This window comes from Mirounga leonina, unplaced genomic scaffold (assembly GCF_011800145.1).
Source record: "Mirounga leonina isolate KUSES-001 unplaced genomic scaffold, KU_Mleo_1.0 Mir_127, whole genome shotgun sequence".
NCBI classification, from domain to species: Eukaryota; Metazoa; Chordata; class Mammalia; order Carnivora; family Phocidae; genus Mirounga; species Mirounga leonina.
Window position 1 is genome coordinate 47416779 of NW_023270316.1, and position 27955 is coordinate 47444733.

The following is a 27955-nucleotide window of genomic DNA, read 5'->3' on the forward strand; positions in this document are numbered from 1 at the left end:
AATTTTGAAATGGTTTGAATTGCAATAATAAAGAGTTCTTCAGATATAAAAATAATTTTAGTGTGAACCTGTGTATAAAGAGATGGTTAACTGAATTATTTTCCTGCCCCTCCCCAGGAGTATTGTTTACTTAACATTGAAATATAGTCTACCTGCCTATTCATTAATGATTTTGCTCATGTAACAGATTCTCTTCACTATTGGCTGATTGGGTAATCCTCAATGAGAATATGTTCCTAAAGAAGATTTTAAATGCAGCATAAATATTGGATTATAATTTAATTATATCTTGATTAGGAAAATGCTTATAATAACTCTGATTACATGATCTCTTAAAAATATAATACATAGGAAAATATCCTTATGGAATATTTCTAAATAAAAATCCAAAATACAATAAGTAAGCTTGTTACATTTTAAGAATTACATCCTGAACAAAAGTTCAGAAAATGAATTCTTCAGAAATGTTCAGTGAAATATTTACCCTAAAAGTTACTAAGTGCCCCAAGTTGTTAAATACACCAAAGAATGTCTCTGGTGTCCTGGTTTTCCTATATAATGATATAAAATAATTCAAAATATACAAAGTTCAACACTGTAATATATGTATTTATTAATATGTATTTCTATATAGTTTGTTTCTGATCATTTTAGAAAAATAATGGGATTTTTAGAAGAATTTTTAACTAGGTGGGTTAGAAAGCAAAGAATACATTTAAACACAAGCTAGTTTAATATAAAATTCTTGCCACTCTTCTGAGACAACTAAACCAAAGTGGTACGTTTTTCCTCAAAAGCTGGTTTGTTTTGAGAAATTTGAAACACAAGAGGAGCATAGAATTATCTGGTACATTTTGGAATGTGTAGTGTGTTTTCTCTCTCCTTCTGCGTAAGGCCCCCAACTGTGATCACATATACATGAAAGCATAACGTATGTTGATTGGGCATATTAAGAAGACCAGTGAAACATAGAAAAATATAAGAACTATTGATAATTTCCAACAGAATAATATATTTGAATGCAGTTGAGTTTACAGAGTGCTTCCACTATCTGAATTCAGGAAAATATGCAGTCTTACCCATAAAAGAAAGACTACATGGGTGGAGAAAATATATATGACTAATAAGAAGTTTTGTTAAATTACCTAAAATTTCAATCCCTGGCTCTTGTTTCTAAACCAAGTTTTTAAATATATAATATAATGCAATAAATTCAGGTGTAAAAATTGTTCATGAATATAATTTATTTATTTTAGAGAGTGCGGGGGCGAGGAACAGGGGGAGAGGGAGAGAGAGAATCTCAAGCACACTCCCCACTGAGCTGGAGCCTGATGTGGGGCTCAATGTGGGGCTGGATCTCAGGACCCTGAGATCATGACCTGAGCCGAAATCAAGAGTTGGAAGCTTAGCCAACTGAGCCACCCAGACATCCCTATAAGCCAGTATTCTTATGTCTATTTTATAGGTATTTGAGCCAAGTGCTTTTGATTTGTAATAGCTAGTAGCTGTTTACAGCTCTTCAGGCCTATGGCATACAATGTGTAATTTAAGAGACTCACTCATTATCACTATATTCACTAGTAATTTTGACTTTTCTTTTTGTAAAGATTTTATTTATTTGAGAGAGAGAGAATGAGAGAGAGCACACGAGAGGGGTTAGGGTCAGAGGGAGAAGCAGACTCCCTGCCGAGCAGGGAGCCCAATGAGGGACTCGATCCAGGGACTCCAGGATCATGACCTGAGCCAAAGGCAGTCGCTTAACCAACTGAGCCACCCAGGCGCCCTAATTTTGACTTTTTAATCATGTGTTACAACATAATTTGTAATGAAATTTTATCCAGTAGACAAAGGAATAAAAACTTAGAAAACTATGCAATGTCTGTATTCAGATATTAGAAGTTTATGTAAAAAGCCTAAGGAAAATATATTTATTTTTCAATACCTTTTTAAAGCCCTCAGTTGTATTATGGTTCTCCAACAACCATCAGATATTTAAATAATAGTGGTAATATAAACCTAATAGATATAGACAACAAGACTAAAGTATATAAATATTCCTGTAAATATCAGAATTTATCAAACATATCAAAATTATTTGATAAAAAGCAGTTTGAACAATTTTAAGATGTCAGTGTAAAGAATGTGTTCTCTCCATCTGAAAGTCATTGAAAATAAACAGAAAAGTACAAAAAAATCTAAGTTTGATAAAACTAGGAGAGAACGGTAATGTTAAAGCATGATAGTTAGAAATGTGCAGAGTGGTAAATGCCTTTAAAAGTGAGTACATTGAAATGCTTTCTCCCTGAAGAGAGAAATCCCAATTAGAATTAAGATAGTTTCACTGAAGAACTCCTGAAATATCTAGGAAGTAGTTGCATGAGGGGTGCCTGGGTGGCTCAGTTGGTTAACTGTCTAACTCTTGATTTTGACTCACGCCATGATTTTAAAGATTTTATTTATTTATTTGACAGAGACAGAGATAGAGCAGGAACACAAGCAGCGGGAGTGGGAGAGGGAGAAGCAGGCTTCCCACTGAGCAGGGAGCCGGATGTGGGACTCGATCCCAGGACCCTGGGATCATGACCTGAGCCGAAGGCAGACGCTTAATGACTGAGCCACCCAGGTGCCCTCACGCCATGATTTTAAGGTAGTGAGATAGAGCCCAGTATCAGTATCAGGCTCTGTGCTGAGTGTGGAGCCTGCTTGGGATTCTCTCTCTCCCTCTCCCTTGGCCCCTCCCTCCCACCTCTCTCACTCTGTCTTAAAAAAAAAAAAAAAAAAAAAAAAAAAAAAAAAAGGTGGTTGTATGAAGTACTGTGAATGATAGGGGTGAGAATGAGCAATAAAAGGCAAGACGTTGCCAAGAATTTGATTCCCCCAAAGCTACAAAACTCTGAAATCCAAATGTCTTCTCCATCCAGTTTATCTTAAGAAACAGGAAGAACATGGACCGGAGAAATTGAAGCAAAAATCTCTAGACTGGAAGGCATAGGCACAGTAAAGAGAATTAAATTATGAGCAAAAAAGGAGCATCTTAAATAAAAATTAGCTCAATAAATGGTGAGAATGTTACAGTACTAATTTACTCAATCACTTGGAGGATTTCTTTTTTTTTTTTTTTTTCTGAGAAAAAAATTATCCTTAGAAAGCCTGTGGATACTGACTTTTAGGGTAACTCCACAGAATATTTTTCATTCCCTGACCATCCTGTATTCAGTTTCACCAGATAGAACACCTGTCCTTAACAGAACTTTCAGGTATCTGTTTAGTACTTAAATTTTGAATATGAAATGTCAAAGAATCAGTAGAATTTGTTGAGAGTCTCCATCAGGAAAGACAGAAGCTAAACAAAACAAAAACAAAACTAGTAGTGGAGAGAGGAAAAGAATACAGCAAATGTAGAAAAATAAAGTGTCAAAAGCTGCAAACTCCAATTAATGTCCTTAGAATAGTTACTCCATCTGTAACACAAAAAGATCACAAACCCACTGAATACAAGATAATATATGGGCGCCTAGGTGGCTCAGTCGTTAAGCGTCTGCCTTCGGCTCAGGTCATGATCCCAGGGTCCTGGGATCGAGCCCCGCATCAGGCTCCCTGCTCTGCAGGAAGCCTGCTTCTCCCTCTCCCACTCCCCCTGCTTGTGTTCCTGTTCTTGCTATGTCTCTCTCTGTCAAATAAATAAATAAATAAAATCTTAAAAAAAAAGATAATATAAACTACAACAGTTGAAATAATTTAATAGGAAAGTTGGAAAATTGATGAAATCCTTAAAAGTAGGAAGAGATTTGAAGCAAAGAAAATAAATAGATGAATTCAGGAGGCGTGAAATCCAACTAACAGTATTTTCTGAAAGAAAAAATACATAAAGGGAGAAATATTCAAGTAATGACACAAGAAAACTTCCTTGGATTGTAGTTAATCATCTCAAGAGTAAAAGGGTCTAGAAAGGACCCTGAGAACAAAATAAAAGAAATACCCAGCCTAAGGCATATATCATTGTGAATTTTCAGAACACCAGGATTAAAATGATTCTGAATGCTTCCAGGATAAAAGAAAAAGTGAAATAAATCATCTTAATGTCAACAGCAAAAGAGAATAAGACAAAGGAGGCATAGTTTGAAAATTCTTAATGAAAAAAAATTATAGTAGGGATTTCTATTCTAATCAAAATTTTTTTCTGATGGGCAACAACCTTATTTTTTTATATGTTTTTATTTGTCAGAGGGAGAGAGAGAGAGAGAGGCAGGCAGAGGGAGAAGCAGGCTCCCCACTGAGCAAGGAGCCCAATGCGGGACTTGATCCCAGGACCCTGGGGTCATGACCTGAGCCCAAGGCAGATGCTTAACCAACTGAGCCACTTAGGTGTCCCTCTGATGGGCAACAACTTTAAAAAGATATTTCCCATGAGTCCACTTTTTACAAATCAACAGGAAAATATTTTTCACCAAAACAAGTACAAACTAAGAGAAAGGAGAACATGCTGCTCCATGAATGAGAAAGCTATGGGAGAAAGAAGGATATCAAAAGAGAGAGTAGAAATACGAAGAGTAACTAATATATCTTCAACATTTAAGTGTAAAATATAGAATTAATACTTTAATTGTCTATAATATGAATAATTCCCACAGTTATACTATTGAATGGGAGAAACTGGTGCAAAAGAGTACAAGCTATATTATTTGAATTTCTATAAAATCGAAGATCAAGCCAACATGGAAATCTTTATTCTAGTGGAAATTCTAAACTAAACTATAATGATGCAAAATAGATTAAAAAAATAAAGAGCCAATATTTTTAAATCCTAACTAGAAGACTGGACTTTTCAAACAAAGGAAGTTTTTTGTTTTCTTGTTGTTTTTGTTTTGGTTTTTGGGTTTTTGTTGTTGTTGTTTTTGCTTTTCCCAGAGAGAAGGTTTTAGGTCATAATTAAGATTTTATTTTTTATTTTTTTATTTTTTTTAAAGATTTTATTTATTTATTCATGAGAGACACAGAGAGAGAGAGAGGGGGGCAGACGGAGAAGCAGGCTCCCAAGGAGCAGGGAGCCCGATGTGGGACTCGATCCCAGGACCCTGAGATCATGACCTGAGCCGAAGGCAGACGCTTAACCATCTGAGCCACCCAGGCGCTCTATAATTAAGATTTTAGGTGCACAATATTGCATATGCAAAAAAAAAAAAAAAAGATAATTTTCAGAAGTGTGGAAATTGCTTACTGTGACTGGGTATCATTCCAAGTCTTTGTGTACCACTCTATGAATATAAATGATTACCTTTAATTGCATGAACCACCTTTCTAAAGATTAGGAAAGAAAAATACTTTTGATGCTCACAATTTTTCTTAGACTAATTCTGTGTTCTCATTAGCATACCTGTTCCCTCCAGTTTCTGCCCTCATTTGTACCTTGTTAATAGTTTTTAATAATTCCCCTTCCCTATTCATTCCAATGCTGACCTTTATATTTCAAAAGAAAATTAGTAGTGAGGAAAGCTTCTCAACACACACACACACACACACACACACAAAGCAGAGGGCAAATTTAACTTACACTTTAATGTTTTTCTCTCTTAGTTCACATTAACTCTACTCACATTTAACTTCTACTTTTTCACCCCAACCCGTAAAAGAGATGTTCCTTTTAATTTAGGATAACCTTTAACTAACTTTGGAGAAGATCATTTTTGTTATTTTGTAATCTTGTAAATATAAATTGTCCTTTAAAATTTCATATACATATCTTAAAAGATTTTTGTAATAGCATGGTCAAAATCTCTAAGAGTAAGTGAATAATTGCCATATTAATATTAGATATAACAGACATCTTGGTGTTCTCTTTTTAAATGTTATGTCTAACCTTTATTGAGAATTACTGTTCTACCCTTTACATACAAATTTTAGTTAAAACAGAATTAATGTACTTTAAATTTGTTTTAAGTCACTAGGAATAGGTATATGTCTTTAAGAGCAATGCATATGGAGTTTTATTTCTACAGTGTCAATTGCCTTTTTAGTGCACTTTTTAATGGGTGTAGTTACCTATGTTAATCTGGAAACACTTTAATGTTAATGACATTTTAATAATAATAGTAAAAATACCCCCAAGTCAATAATATGTCTCAAAATATGACTATAGGGATGAAGAGTAATATATTAAGCTATGTGTTCTTCAATAATTCATAATTTCTTAAATGTTCACATTCATCACCTCAGTTAAAAGAACGATCTGCCCATAACTCTGTTGGAAATGTGCTTATTTGTTTAGACAGATGGGCATGCCCTGAGGTTCATTCTCTAGCATAAATGCACAATTGGCTTTATGATTTTAAGAAGCAGCTGATGAGAAAAAGAGTTGGGTACGCAAGAGCTTGTTTGGGATGTTCAACAAAGGAGATGCAATATGACAAATCATTCAGTAGTCATGACTTCTAGACATGTTTTTTTTTTTTTTTGCTTTAAAAATACATTTTTAAATAACTGAATTACAATTATCAGATTAAATTGCAAAAGTTAATGCAAACTAAATTTTTGACACTCAAAAATATGTCCCTCACAAGAAAAAAAATAAACACGAGTATCATCATCCAAACTAAGAAGTTAAGAGTCACTACTTATGATGACTCAGATATATGCAGTTATTTTTTTACATCAAAACGCAAGTGGTCTTATTCTAGAAAAATTTAACTTTCCCATTATTTTACATGTCTTTTTAATTAAAATGATGGCTTTTACATTAATTTTTGTGAAACTAAAATTTTTCTTATGCATACAGAATTTCAGTAAAATGATAAAAATTATACCTCTCCCAATAAATAATGTTTAAGACTTAAAAGAGGTCTGTGTTCTAGAATTTCACTTCTTAGCTTACTTGCTCTAAGAGTGAGTCCCTTAACTTTTCCATGTCCCTGGCTTGCTTTTAGTAGTTTACAGACAAAAATTCTAAAGTGTATCATAAGGATGTTTTGGGAAGTGTTAAACCAAATTCTGGAAATTATGAAACCCGAACCAGGGAAGGAGGGAGGAAGGGAGGAAGAGAGGAAAAGAAGCAATCCAGAATAGTTTTCTTAGCTCTGAAAATTACCTTCAACATACCCTTGAGACTGTTGAGTCAACACTATTAATGATATATCCAAAGAGCATATTTAATTTAAAAAATCTTTAAATAGATTCTTGGACATTGTTTCTCACACACGTTTTTTCAGGATTTTTTTGCAAATCTAAGGGTTGGTTAATTAAAGCTTATCCTATTCCAGGATAATGTGTGTTTTTATATCTCAAGTTGTTGGCTAAATATTTGACACCTATGTTCACTGATGTGATAACGTTTTTTAAGGCAAATACCTTGAGCTCTTTACCATTATAAATTCCACTTTGATATTAATAGATTCCTGATTTATCTTTTCATGTAGTTCCATAGAAAGAATAAATGCATTTAATTCAAGGTTGACATGTGCTTCACCTTAGTCTGAAAATGCGTTTGGAAGTGGCAGGGGATATGGAATTCAAGTTATTTGCAATTCAATCAAATTGTTATATGTTATAGAGAATTCAGACCGTTCTAATCATAATCATCATTATCATATCATTATCTTCATTATACTATATTATTAACATAAGGTAAAAGGATACAGCAAAGTTTGGACTGGCTTCATAAACCAATAAAGGCACATAAATACTTATCAAAGTTTCCAATGACTCTATGTAAAATTTGTATTTATTTTCACCATAATTTGGGAGAAATCTTGCTTGTAGCCTTTCTGTTTTTATAAATATTTTAATTCTCTTGGTTTCATCTCATATATTTTTTTTTTCCAAATTCCATTGCCTATGTAATAGTTATTTATAGCACAGAATGCCAACGCATGATCATTTCTGACATTGAGTCAGCCTTAGTTCAATTAAGTTTAGAAAACTTGTAGAGACAGCACCAGTATCTAAGCTTATCATCATTATCCATGATTGTTCTCTATCAATTGGTCACATTTTAAGGATGGCAAAACAAACTAAAAAAAACTAAGATGCTCTGAAATGACTCTTAAGGGGAAAAGGTAAAAAAAATTGGTAAGTTTTCTTTGCTCAAGATGTCACTCCATGTGTAAAATCAGGGATGCTCTCTCATCGTGAGTATTTTGGAGATGACTGACTACACCCACACAGACTCACTTGATAGTTTATAGGTCAAATAAGAAGTGAGAGTGCTATTCCATTTCCAAATGCTTTGTTCCACAGTATTAAGAGGAGTCATGTTTGTTAGCATAGAGAGTTCCTTCCTCCTTTGCTGGCCATGTCCGGCCATTACTCACTGCACTTACACTCATGAACTATACGTTATAGAAAATGCTGTGGAATAGGAGCCCAGGAGCACAATCCAGACTATTTTATACAGCCCATGAACTAAAATATTTTTTACATTTTAAAAGAGTTGCAAAATACAAAGAGCAAGGTGCACAAGAGAACTTAGGTAGCCTGGAAAACCTAAAGTATTTATTTTTTGTCCCTTTAAAGAAAAAAATTGCTGGTTTCTCATAATAGTGACCTGTGTGTGTGTGTGTGTGTGTGTGTGTTTGATTTGAATTACTCTCAAGTTTTTCTGTGGCTGTTAACTGATTTGGAAATAAAGAATGCAGCCAAAAATCTTTTCTATCTCTTTTCCTGAAAATAGAGTCTGAGTAAAATTTGTAGGACTTAGTTATTTTTATTTTTATTTTTGCCAATATATCTTTCCTGATCCTATCCTATCTCTTTAAGTTCCCATAAGCAAAGCAGACCCAGATCCACTATATGTATATATTTATGTGTGTCTTTGTATGTATATGCCATATACGTGTATACATATATACATAAAAAACTACATATATTTACTTACACACATACGTACACATAAATATATGTATTTCTGCTTTGGGAAGCAAAAAAATGCATATCCTCTTTCAAAGTGCCTACTCTCTATAAATACTTTCATTAGTGGGAATTAGGAACAGAAAATTTTCTTTCAAATGAGGGGGTTTTCTTTTTCTATTTTGTTCTTGATTCCTTAGAGAAACTATTGTTGTAGACTATGACTAACAATCTATAGTATTTTGCTGAATTGACTGGGGCTATGTTATCAAAGATCCCATCAACCAAGGACCTGACATCTTTAAGTTGGAGTATAGAAGGAGAGGATATAAAATAACAATTTTCTCTGAGTTTTGCTGTGAAAAATGGTTTATATACTCCATTATTTCTTTTCTTTCCCACAACACTCCTGCAAATGCCATCATGCTTATTCAATACACGAAGAAACCCAGGTAAAGTTTAGTAAATACCTTAAGTATCAATTCTTTCAAACAAACAAACAAAAAAACCCCTGTATTAAATGATAAAGGAATGCAAAATATATGAATGAATAAATTAAAAAGCCAAGAGAACCACAGAAGGTATGTGCTTGAACTCCTCTAAAATGAAATTTTTGGTTGACCCAATTCAAGGTCATTTAGGTTAAAAAGTAAAATAAAAAATCTATTCAAAACACTGAAATCCTATATAATCAAGAAAAATTGTACTTTACTACAAGTACAGCATCTGAGGCTAGCTTCCTTAAGAAATGGCCCATAAGGAAGAGATTTTCAAATAGGTCAATTATGCAGCGTTCTTAGAATAATACATATATGGCAACAAGTGGGACAGATTTGAAGAAAGGGAGACATTGAATTATGGCACAGCACCAGAGACATCAGCCAATCCCACTGGGAGCTCTGGACCTGGGAAAGTGCATTAGATTTGGTGAGAATTGAAATAAGAGGGCTAGGCCATTGTATTCTGCATCTATCAGTCAATGGGGTTAGGGCTTCCCCTGGTTAGGGGATGTAACCTTCCCCAATGAAAGGCAAATTCCACAAAAGTGCTTGTGACTGGGAATGAATGTCAAATTCCTAAAGTAGAGAATAGGTTGTCAGATTACATATATACTGTTGTCCATTCTTTGCTCTTCTCAAATCCTCTTGCTTTACACAATAATTTTATTCCATCTGGGAACAGCTCTTTAATATTCTGGTTGTTTTTCTCCCCCCTAGGGATTCATAGAGTAGGAAAGTTTGTGGAAAAAAAAATACAGCACTGATCTTGAAGCTGTAACTGTTGTTCATTATCTATCTCTTGTTCACTTCTACCAGCCATTCTAAATTCCCTTTACTTTTGTCAGTTCCATTATAGACCCATGCTGCCTATCTTGTGGGGTGATCTAGACCCTCCTACCTGAGTAGTCTGAGTTGCTGGTTAATTTGGATGAGCAAGAGGCTGGGGGAAGTGGTGCTACTAAAAGATCATTATCCCTTGCCCCATTGCCAAATTTGAGCAAGTTCCTAGGCTCAGAAACCTTTGAGGACAGGCTTGGTCCACCAAAAACAACAACAACAACAACAACAAAGCCTCTGAAACAACATGGCAAATTTTTTGGTTTGTGAATCTCCTAGTTCTTTTTCAGAGATCTACAGTCCTTGTTCTCTCACTAGAGAGAGTATCAGAGGTGTTAAGAAAAGTAACACAAAACTATAGGTCTTAGGAGCTCAGAAAATTAGTAGTATGCATTTTGTTAATAACATAAGTAAAAAAAAAAAGTGTGTGACAGCATTAAACAAAAATATGGGGAGAGAAATTGGGAACATACTCTTGTAGCATGCTTTTTCTATACGTGAAGAAGTGTATCCTTATCTGAAGGTAGACTTTGGTTAATGAAAACTATATATTATAAATCTTAGGGCAGCCACAAAAAAATAAAACAACATATTTAAAAGAGTTAATAAATTCAAAATCAACATGGAGATAAATGGGATTGTAATATATGATTAGTTAATCCTAAAGAAGGCAGAAAAGGGGGTAAAAAGAAACAAGAATAGATGGAATAGAAAACCAGCAACTATGATGTTATATTTTAATCCAAACATAGCAATAATTATAGAAAGCATACATGTTCTGAACATACCAATGAAAAGAGATTGTCAGATTGGGTGAAAAAATAAGAGTAATCTCTGGGCTGTCTACAAGCAACCCACTTTAAATATAATAACATAAGTTAAAAGTAGGGTAGACCAGTCACTAATTAGAAGGAAGATTAGAGGGTACCTGGGTGACTCAGGTCATGATCCCAGAGCCCGGGATTGAGTCCTGCATCGGGCTCCCTGCTCAGCAGGGAGTTGCTTCTCCATCTGCCCTTCACCCCGTTTGTCTTCTCTCTCTCAAATAAATAAATAAATAAAATCTTTCTAAAAAAGATGCAGCTTAGATGTCAAAGGAAACATCAGAACAAGAAATATTACCATGGGAAAAAAAAAAAGTTGCATTACTTAATGTTAGAAGTGTCAATTCTCCAAGAAGATCTAATAATTATAAATATGTGGGCACTTAAGAGAGTGTTAATATAAAATGATTTCAAGTTTTATAAAATTTAAAGAAATAGATAAGTTCACAATTATAACTTTAGACTTTAACTCTCCTTTTAATAAAATATGTAACACATCTACAAAAATTCAGTAAGAATAGAGACGACCTAAAAAAAAAAAAGAATCAATCTGAACACATTATCATAACATGCTGCCTCCAACAAGAAAGTACTTTAAATGTTTTTATCAGCTGTATGTGGAACATTCACCAACATAGACCGTATTCTGAGTATAAAGCATCAATAAATTTAACCAAATATACATCAATACTTTTTGTTATTCAGCTTTGAGAATCTTATAATTCATTTCATGGTTTGTCATTTAATTTACTTTGTTACTTTTCTTTTGAATTATGGCAGTCTTAAGTAGAGAGATGTAAAACAAAACAATGAAACAAAACAAAAATAGAGATAGGAAATATGGGAAATTATTAGTTATTCTGGTATATTGTTTTGTCATAATCATAAAAAGTGAAAATATCTGCCGATTTCTGAACGTTTATTCTGAGTCACAATTTGTACCAAAAAGTCCTATCCTGGGTGATGAATTGTCATGGTTCAGATATGATAATCCTGCACAGGAATCAAGGTTTGATAACATATCTTACGTTTGTTAAACCATAGTGTGCCATTTTTCTTTTGACTGCTTCAGTGAAGCCCCACCAATGCAGTATTCTCTTAAAATTTCTTGATACAAAATGATCCTGGAAAATTGTCTGCCGAAGACACACACAGAATTTCAGGAGCTGCTAACCCTATGCAGTCAAACATGAAAATACACGTTCTTCTAGATTTACCAATATGCATCCTAAGTCATAATTAAACAATAGCTCTAAATCTCTTTTTGAAAGAGGTGTGATACAAAGTCATTAAAATAAGTACCTATGATCTATAGTCCTCTGTTAAAATGATTTTGGAATACTATCCAAATTCCACACCAAAATATCTATTACACTAAGGGTGCTTTACAGGATGTGCACATTGAGGAACTAAGTAAATGTTGTGCCTTGTTAGATAAAGGAAACAACATATGCTGCAGCTTATAAATATGTATTTAATATCCCCAACAGGGCAAATGAGTCATGTATAATAAATATGTTTAAGAAAATTTATTCATAAAGTATTTTAATTGTAAGTATTAAGGATACCATTTGTTTTGGTTTTAGCCATGTTTTATAATGTATTATATAACTTTTGTATAATATAAATTCATATGCCTGAATTCATGAACACAGATTCATGTAAAATATAAACCCTTATCAGTACCATAGCAATGGATTCTCAGATAATGGACCATAAGAAAATGTTTATGATAAATATCAACATAAACATCAACTGCCTGATGGAAGGTCCAGATAGATAACTTTGTTATTAATGATCTGAGAAAAAGAATGAACAGGTTTTATTATTATTATTTTTTTAAGATTTTATTTGTCAGAGAAGGAGCACAAGCAGGGAGAGCGGCAGGCAGAGGGAGAAGCAGGCTCCCTGCTGAGCAGGGAGCCAGATGTAGGACTTGATCCCAGGACCCTGGGATCATGACCTGAGCCGAAGGCAGATGTTTAACCGACTGAGCCACCCAGGCATCCCTGAAGAGGTTTTAAATTAGATTTTAATAAACCTTATAATATAGGGATACTTAATGGAAGTTTGCAGAATATATTAGAAAGTAAAGAAATCAAGAACTGCATTTTACAGTGATAAAGGAGTAATCACTTGAAGTGGAACATATGGAAATACAAACTAAGGAAAAATAATCAGATGCTATCAATGGGATGGGTTCTTTGGAAAAAATATATATTAATGTCTGTAACAGGTGGTGCTGAACTGCAAATGAAATGGGTGAGCATTGTGCTGTGGCACCAGGAAGTATCAGTACACGTGTGACTCAGTATTCAGTTTGCCTGTCATTGTGGAAGGCATTTCCATTTCTTTTCAGGACCTCCTGGTGAGAACTAAATTACATATTTTAAAAATTTGAGGCTGTTATGATAATGAAATTGAAACAGCATTAAACAGCTTTAAGAGTAATGCATAGCACAGAAACTTGGAGGAAATGATGTATAAATAAAATCTTAAAAGATTAATAGTTTTGCCTGAGCAAAATCTTCACAGTAACATTGGGTAGTTTTAAATAATATGCATCTCAATATTTAAGTATTTTTACCAGAATATCAAAATAAGTGGAGATTGTCTTTTCATTTATAACTTACTTGATCAATAAACATAATTTTGAAGTGTTCAAAACATACATTTTTAGGGGTTGATTTGAAAACAATTAAACAAGGTGGGCTGAATGAATCCTACAACACAGGTTGAGCAAATATAAATGAGCTGCCAGAGAGGAATCCTGAAAGATGTGGCTTTCTTAAACTCTTCTGTTTTTTATTGTATTTTCTTCTCACTGGAAATAATAAATATATGTATTTTTTTCCAGTGCAATCCATTCCTCAAGACTTACTGATTCAGAGACAGTAACAGATCTCTCAGTCTGGCCTTTAGGATATCTTTCCTGCAATTAGTTATTTGTAGGTTGTAGTTGCAAGCACAATAAAGCACAGTCAATGACTCAAAGAAACAGTTAATCCTGTTGCGGTTGTAATTCTTGTTAGAATGTTAGGGTATGACTGTTTGTTCTCCCAGTCGGTCACAAGAAGAAGTTTGTGTGAATGCAACATTATTTTATTTTAGTGTTTACTTTTTAAAAAATTTAGCAATATTATCTAATAAATAGCAAATGTTTGACCACACATGTAATTACTTCCAGACCCACAACCTTATTCTCTATATTACCTTTGTTAGGAATACCCTTAATTGTTTTACATAGACCATTTCAGTTCATATCCCAAGAATAACTCAGAATTCATAGTGTAATTGAAGATTATAAAATTAAAAGCATGTTGACATAATACATATCAAAGTAACTTTATTTCAGTGGGAATTCTTACAAACCATTTATTTCGAGTTGTGAAAACAAAAGTTGGAATTCAGATTAATAGTAAAAGGTAATCAAATTACCACATCTACACCTTAAGTTTTGCTGTGTGTATTATTATAAAAGATTATAAAAGACTAGTTTTTTACCATCTGACTATGAAAGTGATTTCCAAGGTCTATTTATGAGGGGATTTTATCAAGATAAAAGGAAGATGACTTCAGTTTGGGTAGAAAGGCAGGAACATCTCATTTTAAGAGCTAAATAGGAGTGAACTCTCCTAAGTGTGAAAAGCTATTTCTCAACTAAAATAGGAAAAGATCAGATCAGACCACCTGTGACCATTATCCATATCTAGCACAAATAGCCCTGGTGAGAGAACAAAATCAGTTCATTTTCTTCCTGAGAACAAAGTATATTTGCCAGAGGTTTGTTGTTTCTCTGCCCCTCACTGACATAGAGAAATAATAAGCCAAATTCTCCCCGATGCCTAAGTCACTCCCTCCCAGTAAATTTAGATACTAAAGAAGAAAATGTTGCCTCCTTCTGATCCATAAACTTGCATTCAATGCACTGTTACTAAAAGATAAGTTATTAAAGAAGTAGAATAACTATGAAATAAGTTTTTCAATTGCAAGTTTGTGTTTGTATATGTGTGTATATGTATTAGACACATGTATTTGTGTCTAAATTTACTCTCAAGTATGTTATATGAAATAAAGTTAATGGGTATAGCTTACAAAGACATTACTATTTATTTACAATTATACTTGACTGAATATTCTGAGTATATAAAATAATGAAATTGAGCTCCTTTTAAGTGTATCAAATATTTGGCACTTCTAACATTGATAGCAAATAAAACCATGGTTTAAAAAAATCCTTTCTGAATTTAAGAACATTCAAATTTAAAAGAGAATTTCTTGGTCTTTGTGTGATCTTGAGGAAGTAATTTCACCTATCATTTTCTTCATGTTGAAAATCAGCATGTTAAAACATTTCCCTACTGAGATTCCTTCTCAAATATAATTCTGTGATTCAGTGAATTATCTAAGCACAACACATGTATCAACTTTGACACTTTGATGTTATTTGTCTTTTAAATTCAAGCTTTACTTTATTCATTTATGATTTATTGAACATCTATCATATGTCAGGGTCTATGGTAGACAGAGGAGACAAAATTGCACCAAACCCAGTTCATCAACATGGAATACATAGTTGAATTATCAGAATAATATATTTTGAAGAGGTCCTAAATATCACTTAGGGCAGTAGTTATTACAAAAAAAGTGAATAATGTGATTGCAAAACGTGCTGTGAAACTGATCAAATTGTACCTAGTTCTTAGTGAATATTGGACTTTCATATTCCCTGGTTTTTGTTTCAAAGTGTTTATTGTATTTTCCTTTATAACATATATGTTATATACTGGATAATACATATGGTGCATTTGTATCTATACACTTCACATATTGGAAGTTTTTTTGTATTTTTAAAAATATTCTAGTATCGTTAACATAGTTAACAGTTTTATTAGTTTCAGGTGTACAATATAGTGATTCAACAATTCTGCGCATTACTAATGCTTATCATGATTAAGTGTACTCTTAATCCCTTTCACCTGTTTCACCCAGAACCCCCCCCCCCCATTTCCCATCTGTTAACAATAAGTTTGTTCTCTATAGTTAAAAGTCTGGTTTTTGTTGTTGTTGTTGTTTGGTTTCTCTAATTTTTCTTCATTTGCTTAAATTCCACATTTGAATGAAATCATGTGATATTTGTCTTTCTCTGACTTATTTCACTTAATATTGTACACTCTAGATCCATCCGTGTTGTTGCAAATGGCAAGATTTCATTCTTTTTTATGGCTGAGTACCATTCCATTGTATGTATATACCACATCCTTTTTATCCATTCACTAATCAGTGGACAGGTAGGTTGCTTCCATATATTAGCTATTGTAAATAAGGCTACAATAAACATAAGGGTACATATATCATTTGAATTAGTGTTTTCATATTCTTTAGGTAAATACCCAGTAGTAGAATTACTGAATCGTATGGCAATTCTGTTTTTAATTTTTGAGGAGCCTCCATACTGTTTTCACCCTGGCTACACCAGTTTGCATCCCCATCAGCTGTGTACAAAGGTTCCTTTTTTTCCAAATCCTTGCGAACACTAGCTGTTTTATGAGTTTTCACTTTAGCCATTCTGACAGGTGTAAGGTGGTTTCTCATTCTGGTTTTCATTCACATTTACATAATGGTAAGTGATGTTGAGCAGCTTTTCATGTATCTATTGGCTATTTGTATGTCTTCTTTGGAGAAATGTCTATGTCATCTGCCCATTTTTAATTTTATGTTGTTTTGGTTTTTGGGTGTTGAATTATATAAGTTCTTTATACATTTTGAATACTAATTGGATAGGTCATTTGCAAATACCTTCCTCCATTGAATAGGTTGCCTTTTAGTTTTGTGAATTATTTCCTTTATGTGCAAAAGCTTTTTGTTTTGATGTAGTGTCAATAGTTTATTTTTGCTTTTGTTTCAAGGAGACATATCTAGAAAAATGATGCTACAGACGATATCAAAGAAATTACTGCCTGTGCTCTCTGCTAAGATTTTTATGGTTTTAGGTCTCACATTTAGTCCTTAATCCATTTTGAGTTTATATTTGTGTATGGTGTAAGAAAGTGATCTAGTTTCATTCTTTTGCATGTAGTGGTCCAGTTTTCCCAACAACATTTATTGAAGAGACTCTTCATTGCGTATTTTTGCCCCCTTTGCTGAATATTAATTGACAATATAATCCTGGGTTTATTTCGGAGTTTTCTGTTCTGTTCTATTGATGTATTTGTCTATTTTTGTGTCAGTACCATACTGTTTTGATTACTACAGCTTTGTAGTATATCTTGAAATCTGGAATTGTGATGCCTCCAATTTTTTTTCTTTTTCAAGATTGCTTTGGCTACTTGGGGACTTTTGTGGTTCCATACAAATTTTAGGATTGTTTGTTCTAGTTCTGTGAAAAATGCTGTTGGTATTTTGATAGGGATTGCATTAAATGTGTCGATTGATTTGGGTAGTAAGGACAATTTAGCAATATTTTTTCTCCCAAACCATGAGCATGCAATATCTTTCCATTTGTTTATGTCATCTTCAATTTCTTTCATTAATGTTATAGTTTTCAGAGTACAGGTCTTTTACCTTGTAGGTAACTTTATTCCTAAGTATTTTATTGTTTTTAGTGCAACGGGATTTTTTTCTTAATTTTTCTACTTTATTAGCGAATAAAACTGCAACACATTTCTGTATATTGATTTTGTATCTTGTGACTTTACTGAATTCATATATCAGTTCCAGTGGTTGTTTGTTGGAATCCTTAAGGTCTTCTCTATATAATAACACATCATTCTGCAAATAGTGAAAGTTTTACTTCTTCCTTACCAATTTGAACACCTTTTATTTCTTTTTCTTGTCTACTTGCTGTGGCTAGGACTTCCACTACTATGTTGAATAAAAGTGGAGAGAGTGGACATCCTTGTCTTGTTCCTGATCTTAGGGAAAAGCTCTCAGGGTTTAATATTGAGTATGATGTTAGCTGTGGGTTTTTCATATATGGCTGTTATTTTGTTGAGGTATATTCCCTCTAAACCTACTTTGTGGAGGGTTTTTATCATGGATTGTTGTTGTATTTTGTCAGATGCTTTTTCTGCATCTATTGAAATGATCATATGGTTTTTATCCTTTCCCTTTTTGCTATGATGTATCATATTTGATTGATTTGTGAATATTGAACTGCCCTTACATCCCAGGAATAAATCCCACTTGATCATGGTGAATGATTTTTTAATGTATGGTTGGATTCTGTTTGTTAGCATTTTGTGGAGGATTTTTGCATCTATGTTCATCAGAGATATTGGCCTGTAGTTATCTTCTTTTGTAGTTTCCTTTTTATTTTTTTCCAAGATTTTATTTATTTATTTGACAGTGAGAGACACAACAAGAGAGGGAACGCAAGCAGGGAGAGTGGGAGAAGGAGAAGCAGGCTCCCCGTGGAGCAGGGAGCCGGATGTGGGGCTCAATCCCAGGACCCTGGGATCATGACCTGAGCCAAAAGCAGATGCTTAATGACTGAGCCACCCAGGCGCCTTCTTTTGTAGTATCTTTACAAGGTTTTTGTATCAGGGTAATCCTGGCCTCACAGAATGAATTTATAAGCTTTCCTTCTTCTATATTTTTTGGAATAGTTTGAGAAGAATAGATATTAATTTGTCTTTAAATGTTTGGTTAGAATTCTCCTGTAAAGCCATCTGATCCTGAACTTTTTGTTTGTTAGGAGTTTTTTCATTACTGATTCAATTTCATTGCTGGTAACTGGTCTGTTCAAATTTTCTGTCTTCCTGATTCAGTTTTGGTAGGTTATATGTTTCTAGAAATTTACCCATTTCTTCTAGGTGGTCCAATTTGTTGGCATATAATTTTTCATAATAGTCTCTTATAATGCTTTGTGTTTCAGTGGTGTCAGTTGTTATTTCTCCTCTTTTGTTTCTGATTTTATTTGAGACTTTCTCTCACACACACTCTTTTTTTTTTTGTCAGGGGGTGGGGAGTCTGGCTAAAGATTTATCAGTTGTGTTGATCTTTTCAAAGAAGGAGTTCCTGGTTTCATTGATCTGTTCTATTGTTTGTTTTGTTTTTTTTAGTTTCTATTTTAATCTTTATTATTCCCTTCCTTTTACTGTTTTTGGGATTTGTTTCTTTTTTTTAGCTCCTTTAGGTGTAAGGTTAAGTTTTTATTTGAGACTTTTCTTCTTGAGGTAGGCCTATATTGCTATAAGCTTTCTTCTTATAACCACTATTGCTGAATCCTGAAGATTTGGACTATTATGTTTTCATTTTTATTTGTTTCCATGTAATTTTTTGGTTTCCTCTTTGATTTCTTGGTTGACCCATTTATTGTTTAGTAGCATATTATTTAACTTCCATGTATTTGTATTCTTTCTAGATTTTTTCTCATGGCTGATTTCTAGTTTCATAGTGTTGGAATGAAAAAGATGCATGGTATGACTTCCACCTTTTTGAATTTGTTGAGACTTGTCTTTGGCCTAATATGTGATCTATTCTGGAGAATGTTCCATGTGCACTTGAAAAGAATGTGTATTCTGCTGTTTTAGGATGGCCTCTTAGAATATATGTTAGAGCCATCTGGTCCAATGTGTCATTCGAAGCCCCTGTTTCCTTGTTCATTTTCTGTTTGGATGATCTATTCATTGATGTAAGTGCGGTGTTAAAGTCCCCTACTATTATTGTATTACTATCGATTGCTTTATGTTTGTTATTAGCTGCTTTATGTATTTGGGTGATCCCACATTGGATGCATAAATATTTATAACTTTTATATTTTTTGTTGGATTATTCCATTTAAGATATCATCGTGTCCTTCTTTGTCTCTTGTTACAATCCTTGCTGTATCATTTGAATAGGGTACAGTGTTTGCTTTACCATTGAGTATGGTCTTTACCATTGAGACTTATGGTCTTTGGTCTTTGAGACTATGGACTTATGGTCTTTCCTTCCCAATCAATGGGTCCCCTTTAACATTTCTTGTAGGACTGAATTGCAAATACTCATATAAGTATTGCAACCCCAGTTTTCATTTCCATTTGCATGATAAATTATTTCAATTTCTTCATTTCAATCTGTATGTGTCTTTAGGTCTGAGATGAGTCTGTTGTAGGCAGCATATAGAAAAGTCTTACTTTTTCATTCTTCTGTCACCCTTTGTCTTTTGATTGGAGCTTTTACTCCATTTCACTCAAACTAATTATTGATATGTACTTATTGCTATTTTGTTACTTGTTTTATGGTTGTTTTTGTAGTTCTCTGTTCCTTTCTTCTCTTGCTCTCTTCTCTCATGGTTTGTTGGCTTTCTTTAGGGATATACTTGGACTCCTTTCTCTTTATTTTTTCCATATCTTTTACTGGTTTTGATTTGTGGTTATTATTATGTTGTATATAATATTTTCTGCATATAGCAGCCAATATTAATTTGATGGTCACTTAAGTTTGAGCCCATTCTTTACTCTTGCCCCCTCACATTTTAGGTATATGATATCATACTTGACATCCTTCTGGGATCCCTGTAATGCAAATATTACTATGCTTAATGATGTCAGTGAATTCCCTGTCTTTTCATTTATTATTATTATTTTTTTCTCTTTCCTGTTTCACTTGGTTTATTTCTGTTACTTTGCCCTCCAGGTTGCTGATCCATTCTTCTGCTTCCTCTAGTCTGCTATGTATTCCATCTAGTTTATATTTAATTTCAGTTATTGAGTTCTTCAACTCTGATTGGTTCTTTCTTTTGTTTTCTATTTCTTTGTTAAGGGTCTCACTGAAGTCCTCCACTCTTAAGTCCAGTGAATATCTCAATGACCATTACTTTAAATTCTCTATCAGGCATATTATCTCCATTTCATGTAGTTATCTTGGTATAAATTGTCCTGTTCTTTCATTTGGGATATATTCTTGTGTTCTTCATTTTGTCAAATTCTGTTTCTGTGTGTTAGGGTAGCCCACTACATCTCCTGCTCTTGAAAGTAATGGCCTCATGAAGAAGAGGTCTATAGTTCCTGTAGTGTAATATCCCCTGTTCACCAGGACCTAGTATTTCAAGGGTGTCTCCTATGTGTGTTGTGTGTACCTTACTATTGTGCTTCAGCCAAGTTTGCCTTTATCCCAGTTATTTGCATTGGCTCCCTTTGCCTGTTGTGGGCAGAATTTGGTCCTTGTGTTGTTTGTGGGCCAGTCTGGAGTTGTCTTGGGTTTGAGTCAGGTCGGGCATTTTCTAGAGATGCAGTAGCACCGAATTGCAGGGTACTTTCCCTGTGTTGTGTACTGAAAAGCTTATTTGCTGGGTGATGCCGGCAGTCAGACCAGATGTCTGCTCTCTGTCCCCTGCTGGGACCTTAATGAGACTGGCCTGTGTGGTTATCTTCCCCTCTCCCTGGGGTAGGAGTCACTTTGGAGTGGTGCTGTCCCCTGTCTGGGCTGCTTGCACACCACCAAGTTTGTGGCACTGCTTTGAACAAACTCTACCAAGTGTGTCTTGGAGGGGCTAGGTCCACATAAAAATGTGGGGTGGGGTGTGCAGTGCCAGCAAGATCTATGCCACCACAGGAGTGGACCTGCAGCCACCAGGGATGAGACAGGCTTGGTGGAAGAAGGGGATCTGCAGAATTGTGTGAGGGCAGGGCAGCAGTGTTAGCAGGAGAGGCCTGGCAGCTGCCCAAAACTCCTGCCAAGGCTGGATGGTTGAGGGGTTGGGCCCACAGAAGTGTGTGGGGGTGGAGCCAGTGGTGTTGGCAAGTTAGGTGGAGAGTGTTGTTGCTGTGCTGGTTCCCACAGGTGTCTGTGTGAATAGGCTGGGGGAGGGGAAGGAAATGATAACTGCCAGCTCTTTGTTTCTGGAAAAGCTTTGCAATGATCCCTGCTCCTCAAGCACGTTCTCTGAGATTAGTAAACAAGTCTTTCCCATATAACCAAGGTGATTTTCAAACTGCTGTTTCTGTGCTTTATCTTTTTTTTTTTTTTTAAGATTTTATTTATTTGCGAGAGAGAGAATGAGAGACAGAGCATGAGAGAGAGGAGGGTTAGAGGGAGAAGCAGACTCCCTGCTGAGCAGGGAGCCCGATGCGGGACTCGATCCAGGGACTCCAGGATCATGACCTGAGCCGAAGGCAGTTGCTTAACCAACTGAGCCACCCAGGTACCCTGTGCTTTATCTTTGAGGAGCTTTTTGTTGTACTGTTTCTTTCGGGTTAGGGACTCAGATTTCTGTCACCCTCTGGCTTTCCCAGAACCAAACCTGCTGATTTTTAAAGTTCTAGGTTTTAACCATATGATTTCCCTGATATATGGAATTTAAGAAACAAAAAAGATGAACATAAGGGATGGGAAGGAAAAATAAAATGAGATAAAAACAGAGAGGGAGGCAAACCATAAGAGACTCTTAACTATAGAGAACAAACTGAGAGTTGCTGGAGGGGAGGTGGGTGGGGGATGGGCTAAATGAGTGATGAGCACTAGGTGTTATATGTAAATGATGAATCACTAAAATCTCCTGAAACCGATACTATGTGATATGTAACTAATTTGAATTTAAATAAAAACTTGGAAGGTAAAAAAACAAAACAAAAACAAAAAACTAGATATTAAGCCTCACTGATTTAAGAACTCATGAAATTCAGCCTCTCTCGTTTTCAAAGCCAAGTGTCTTGGGGTTCATTTTCCCCATGTGGGTTCCCATGTCTTAGGTGTGTTTCTCTCCCCTCTATGTGCCCAGTGTTCCTCCCTCCCACAAAGAGTCCCTCTAGTCTATTTAGCTCCTGGCAGTATCTCCAACTCCCCCTACTCTCTGCAATGGGCCTCTTCTCTACATTTAGCTGTGGAGAGTCTGTTCTACTTGTCTTTGGGTCATTTTTTAGGTTATTTACAGATTGGGTGTTATCTAGTTGTATCTGTGGGATGAGGTGAGTTTAGGATCCTCTTACTCCATCTTTCCTGGAAGTCTTCCACTTTCTGTATTGCTTGTTTATTTCGTTTTGTTTTTCATATTGTTTTTAACTCTTCTTTATTTAGCATTATATCATAAGCATTTTCTGAGTTAATTTTTTCAAAATCACAATTTATATACTTCCATAATAACCCATTATAAGGCACAATATAATAATTTTGCATATTCAATTTTAGAAGTTAATTTTTATTTCTTTAATGTTAGAAGAGTATAAATACATATTACTATTACTCATGTTATAACACACCTATGAAATTCGAGCATTTTTTTATGTTTAGGAATATAATTTTTATTATATTTTTAACCATCATAAATAATGTAACAATATTTATGAATAATTCATTGTTCTAATTATTCATTACTTCCTATTGATATATTCCATGCAGTAGAAGTTTTCCAACCATTCAAGAGTCAGTGAAACTATCTCCCAGTCTATAAACTTATGCCTATACAATTAAGTCTCCTCTCAACTCATATAACTTTGTAAATTTCTCTAATCTACACTTATTACTGAAAAATAGCATCAAATTGTTTTTACACAAATACAAAATATTGTTTACATATACTTCTTCAAACATCTTCAGTGGTTCTCCATTTATTAGAGTAAGAAATCTAGCTCTTCTGACTGATATTCAGAATGTTTTCACACCAGTTCAGGTTTATTTTTCCTAATGTATCTTCATGCATCTTCCCAAACAAAATTATATCTGAAGAGTTCAAAGAATCCTATGACTTTTACAAATTGCATATCTATATTCTTAATACTCTCATGCTGACTTAATTCCCACATGTCTGCCCAAAATTTGGGAATCCATCACCAACAACCCACCAGGACAGTTGCTTTTTTTGTTGTTTGTTTATCAGAATTCCTATAGTATTCACTGATACAACTACACATTTAATGTCTATTTACATTAAAATTCCTTTTAATATTTTGTGAAATTTCGGTTATATTTCTTATATACTAACCATACCAAGTTAATTGGAAATGAACTATAAAAAGAGCCCTTTTTTCTAGACCAATCACTGCCATTTAAAAGTTAGCAGTTCAACTCACCTTATCATCTGTAGAAAAGAAAAGCTATGTACATCCTGCCCATTTCTCATGATTATTCAGAAAAACAAATGAAATAATGAATTTTTAAAAATATCTATTAAGTAATATCTATTAAATATAATATCTATTAAATATATCTATTGAAATTTTTAAAATATCTATTAAAATAAACTGGCATTTTCCTTTGTACTTTGTCTTCTAATATAGTCAAGATTATTCTAAAGTTTCCTTATAATACACATAAGAATTGGGTATATTTGTATTCATAATATAGACCAATTCTCGGAGAAGATGACAGGAATAATCCACCATATGTTTTTACCCTCTTTAAAATGGCTCTTCTATTGGTTCCAGTAATTGGATAAAGTAGCATAATCAACTTCATGTCATTTGTTATGAAACAAAACAATTTCAAAAAGATAAGAATAAATCACTTCCAGGAATTCTGTGTTTAAAATGTTAAAGGGAGTCAAAAGTAGTATTATTTCTGTTTAATGTGATTAACAAATAAGAGCCAAATTAAGAATAAAATAAAATGGAATAGAAGGGAGAGCGTGTGTGTTAGTTTTGTGGGGTAACTAGTCAGTCATAGTAATAATAGAAATAGCCACTACCTGTACTTGAATATAATTATAAATTGGTTTGGGGAAGTATAATATTAGGTGAAAATAAGATAATCTGGAAGATTTAAACAAATAGAGCTTCTTATAAAACTTTCAAAAATTCAAATAGGTGAAGCAAAGAGGTAGTGCCTCTGACATTTTTTCATCTCCCACGTTAGGAAAGTTCAGAGAGCAAATTATAAAACAGCCTATGAAATTTGTATTTGCTTTATAAAAGTTCTGGGAAATTTATGTATGACAGAGAAAGTCAAAGTCTTTTTCAAAAACAGTCTTCTAAATGCATCAGTATTTGCTGTCATTACTATGGAAATCATAAATCTGATAACCTGACCTTGAAATATAAAGTAACCCCTCTTTTTCTCTTATTTAAACAGTTTCAGTTAAGGGTGACAATGAAGGGAAACTGGCACATTTTAAGAATGTATAGGTATTTGTGGAATAAAACAAATAAGTATATTATTTAATTATGATTGGGTTTATACTATAAATATATTTTTTGGCTAATGTCCAATAACCAAATGTCATTTAAGTAGTTAATCCCTGAAACACTGAAATTAAACACTTGATAGACTGCTGAAAATATGTTTTTGGAGAAATGCTGATAATCAGCAGATCTGCTATCTTTCCACTTAGCCTGTAACAACTCTAAAATGGTGTGTCCTAACAAAATAATTGTGTCTTTTAGATTCACATGAAAGATCATTTAAAGTCATATTTTCTATGAAGTTAAGAGTTTTAGGATGTGGCAAATAGTCTGTATTTTTTTTCCCTTTTGTAAAAAATATTAACATTAGAAGGAATGAGATGCTGTTGTAATGAGGAGTGTAGCCTGTGATTTTCAAACAGCTGTGGTTTCCTGAAAGCCAACTTTCAAAAATTAAGTTATTTAATTCATCCAATTTTACTGAAAAAAAAAATTGTGTTATCTAGCTCAGATCTGGGTTAGCATTTGCACATCTTCTAATCTGTGGTAAGATGACCTCAGGACAGACATCTGTTTGGATGTCTTGGATGACTTCACATACAACCATCTGTTCATGGAAGGGTAGCCTCTTCAAAATTGGTCAGAACCTTTGATGAGACGTTAAGAGCACAGAGTTTTTCAGTATTGCTGTACTCTTACTATGTTACACTGAAAAAAACCAAAAAAAGCAAAACTTGAGAATCACCATGTTTTAGGTTATACCAATCGATGGCATATTAGTTGAAGATTCTAAATCCTTTTTAACTTTAATAAATGAACACCAAAAAAAAAATTGACATATAAAATCTGATATCTATATTTTAAACAAATATCTGAGAAATCTATAACAAAAGTAATAAATGATGAACTATTAAAAACAGCAATGAATTTCTGATTATAAAATAGCACTGTGATTTATTTATTTTAAAGAGAATGGGGAAAACAACTGCAAGAACAATAAATCTACAACTTCTAAACAAGTTGAATTTGCTGTGATTGAGAAACAAAAGCAAAATAAGACCTACTGTTTTCTCAGCAAATAATAATAAATTTGAAGAATAAAAATGACCCATCAGGTTTTCAGAATCATGAATCTTTTAAATTTTTCATAAACTAATGCAACTATGATAATCATATTTATAAAAAAAGAGTGAACATTATATCAGAAAATGTAGCATTCTAAGCTACTTGACACTATACCAACCTACTGTTGAGCTGTCTCAAGTGTCTCTCACTCTACTTAGAGATGGGAATATTTATGATGATTATTCTACCAGTCAGCATAGACCATCTGTTTTGTGTAAACATAACCTCTAAAGTAGCTAACACAACAAGGTATCTTTTGTTTTTATGGGAGAGCAGGGTTAGGTTTTTGTTTGTGTTTATTGTTTTGTACTTTTTCCTTATTCATATAAAATCCACTGCAGGTTTGAGTTATTTGACAAGGGAGCTGACTTCCAATCTGTGGCTCCATCTAAATACATTCTTCCGTGATTACTGTAAGAGAGTAGGATCTTGTACTAGCAATTGAATGCACTGGCCAGAAAGAGACACATGCCATTTCTGTCCCCAAGCCATTGGCCAAAATAAGTTGCATGGCACTATCTAGATAAAGAATGGGGTAGAAAATATAATCTGTGTCTGAGAAAGAAAAGAAATCAGATAATGTGCGCAAACATACATGTGTATATGTGTGGATGTAGATTACACATATGTATATATGCACATATGTGAAATATATTTGTATATTATATTCTTTATTAGGAAGAAGATTAGACATTAACCCATGTGCCAGCTGTTGGATGAATTTATTTTATTTATTTGTTTATTTTTTTAAGATTTTATTTATTTATTTGACAGAGAGAGAGATAGCGAGAGCAGGAACACAAGCAGGGGGAGTGGGAGAGGGAGAAGCAGGCTTCCCGCCGAGCAGGGAGCCCGATGTGGGACTCGATCCCAGGACCCTGGGATCATGACCTGAGCCGAAGGCAGACGCTTAACGACTGAGCCACCCAGGCGCCCACAAATCTAAGTAATTTTAGTAGAGTTTATGTTTGTTCAAAAATTTGGTGGAAATTTGGGACATAATCACCTAGAATGACTTACCTTACTAAGTCTGCAGTGGGAGAAATGCAAAGAACAAAAATCCATTTCATGGATGATGGAACTGATGTTCAAAAGAGTTGGGAAGGGATCTTACCTCACAAAGTTCACTAGTGATGGTGCCAGGATTACAATCAATCCTTCCTGATTTATATAGAATATCTTTCATTTTAAAGCAAGGTTTTCCATCTTCTAATAAAAGAAGGGTGGGCATCTGGGTGGCTCAGTCCATTAAGCATCTGCTTTCAGCTCAGGTCATGATCCCAGGGTCCTGAGATCGAACCCCATGTTGGGCTCCCTGCTCAGCAGGGAGTCTGCTTCTCCTTCTCTATCTGCCCTTCCCCTATTCATGCTTCCTCTCTCTCTCTCAAATAAATAAGTAAAATCTAGAAAGAAAGAAAAAGAGAAAAAAGAAAGAAAGAAAGAAAAAGAAAGATTGATTTTTCCAAGGGCAACTACCTGAAATCATACTTTTGATTAGATTTCCAAACATCTGTTAGCCTTTAAATTCATCTGTTCCAAATTCTGTTATTTTTAATCAGAGCTCATTTTATGTTCTTCACTAAGAGTATCAAGTAAATATGAAGTAAGTACTGCCCAGAGAATTAAAAAAAAATAAAAAGAAGCAAGAGATCCATTCATTTATTCAGGTAAATAGACCTTTTTTTTTTTTTTTTTAAATGACTGATTCACTATCCGCCTTCTCTAAGCCTCCCACTGGGCAACTAAAAACAGTCAGAGAAAAATCACACACTGAGGAGACTTTTAGCAATAT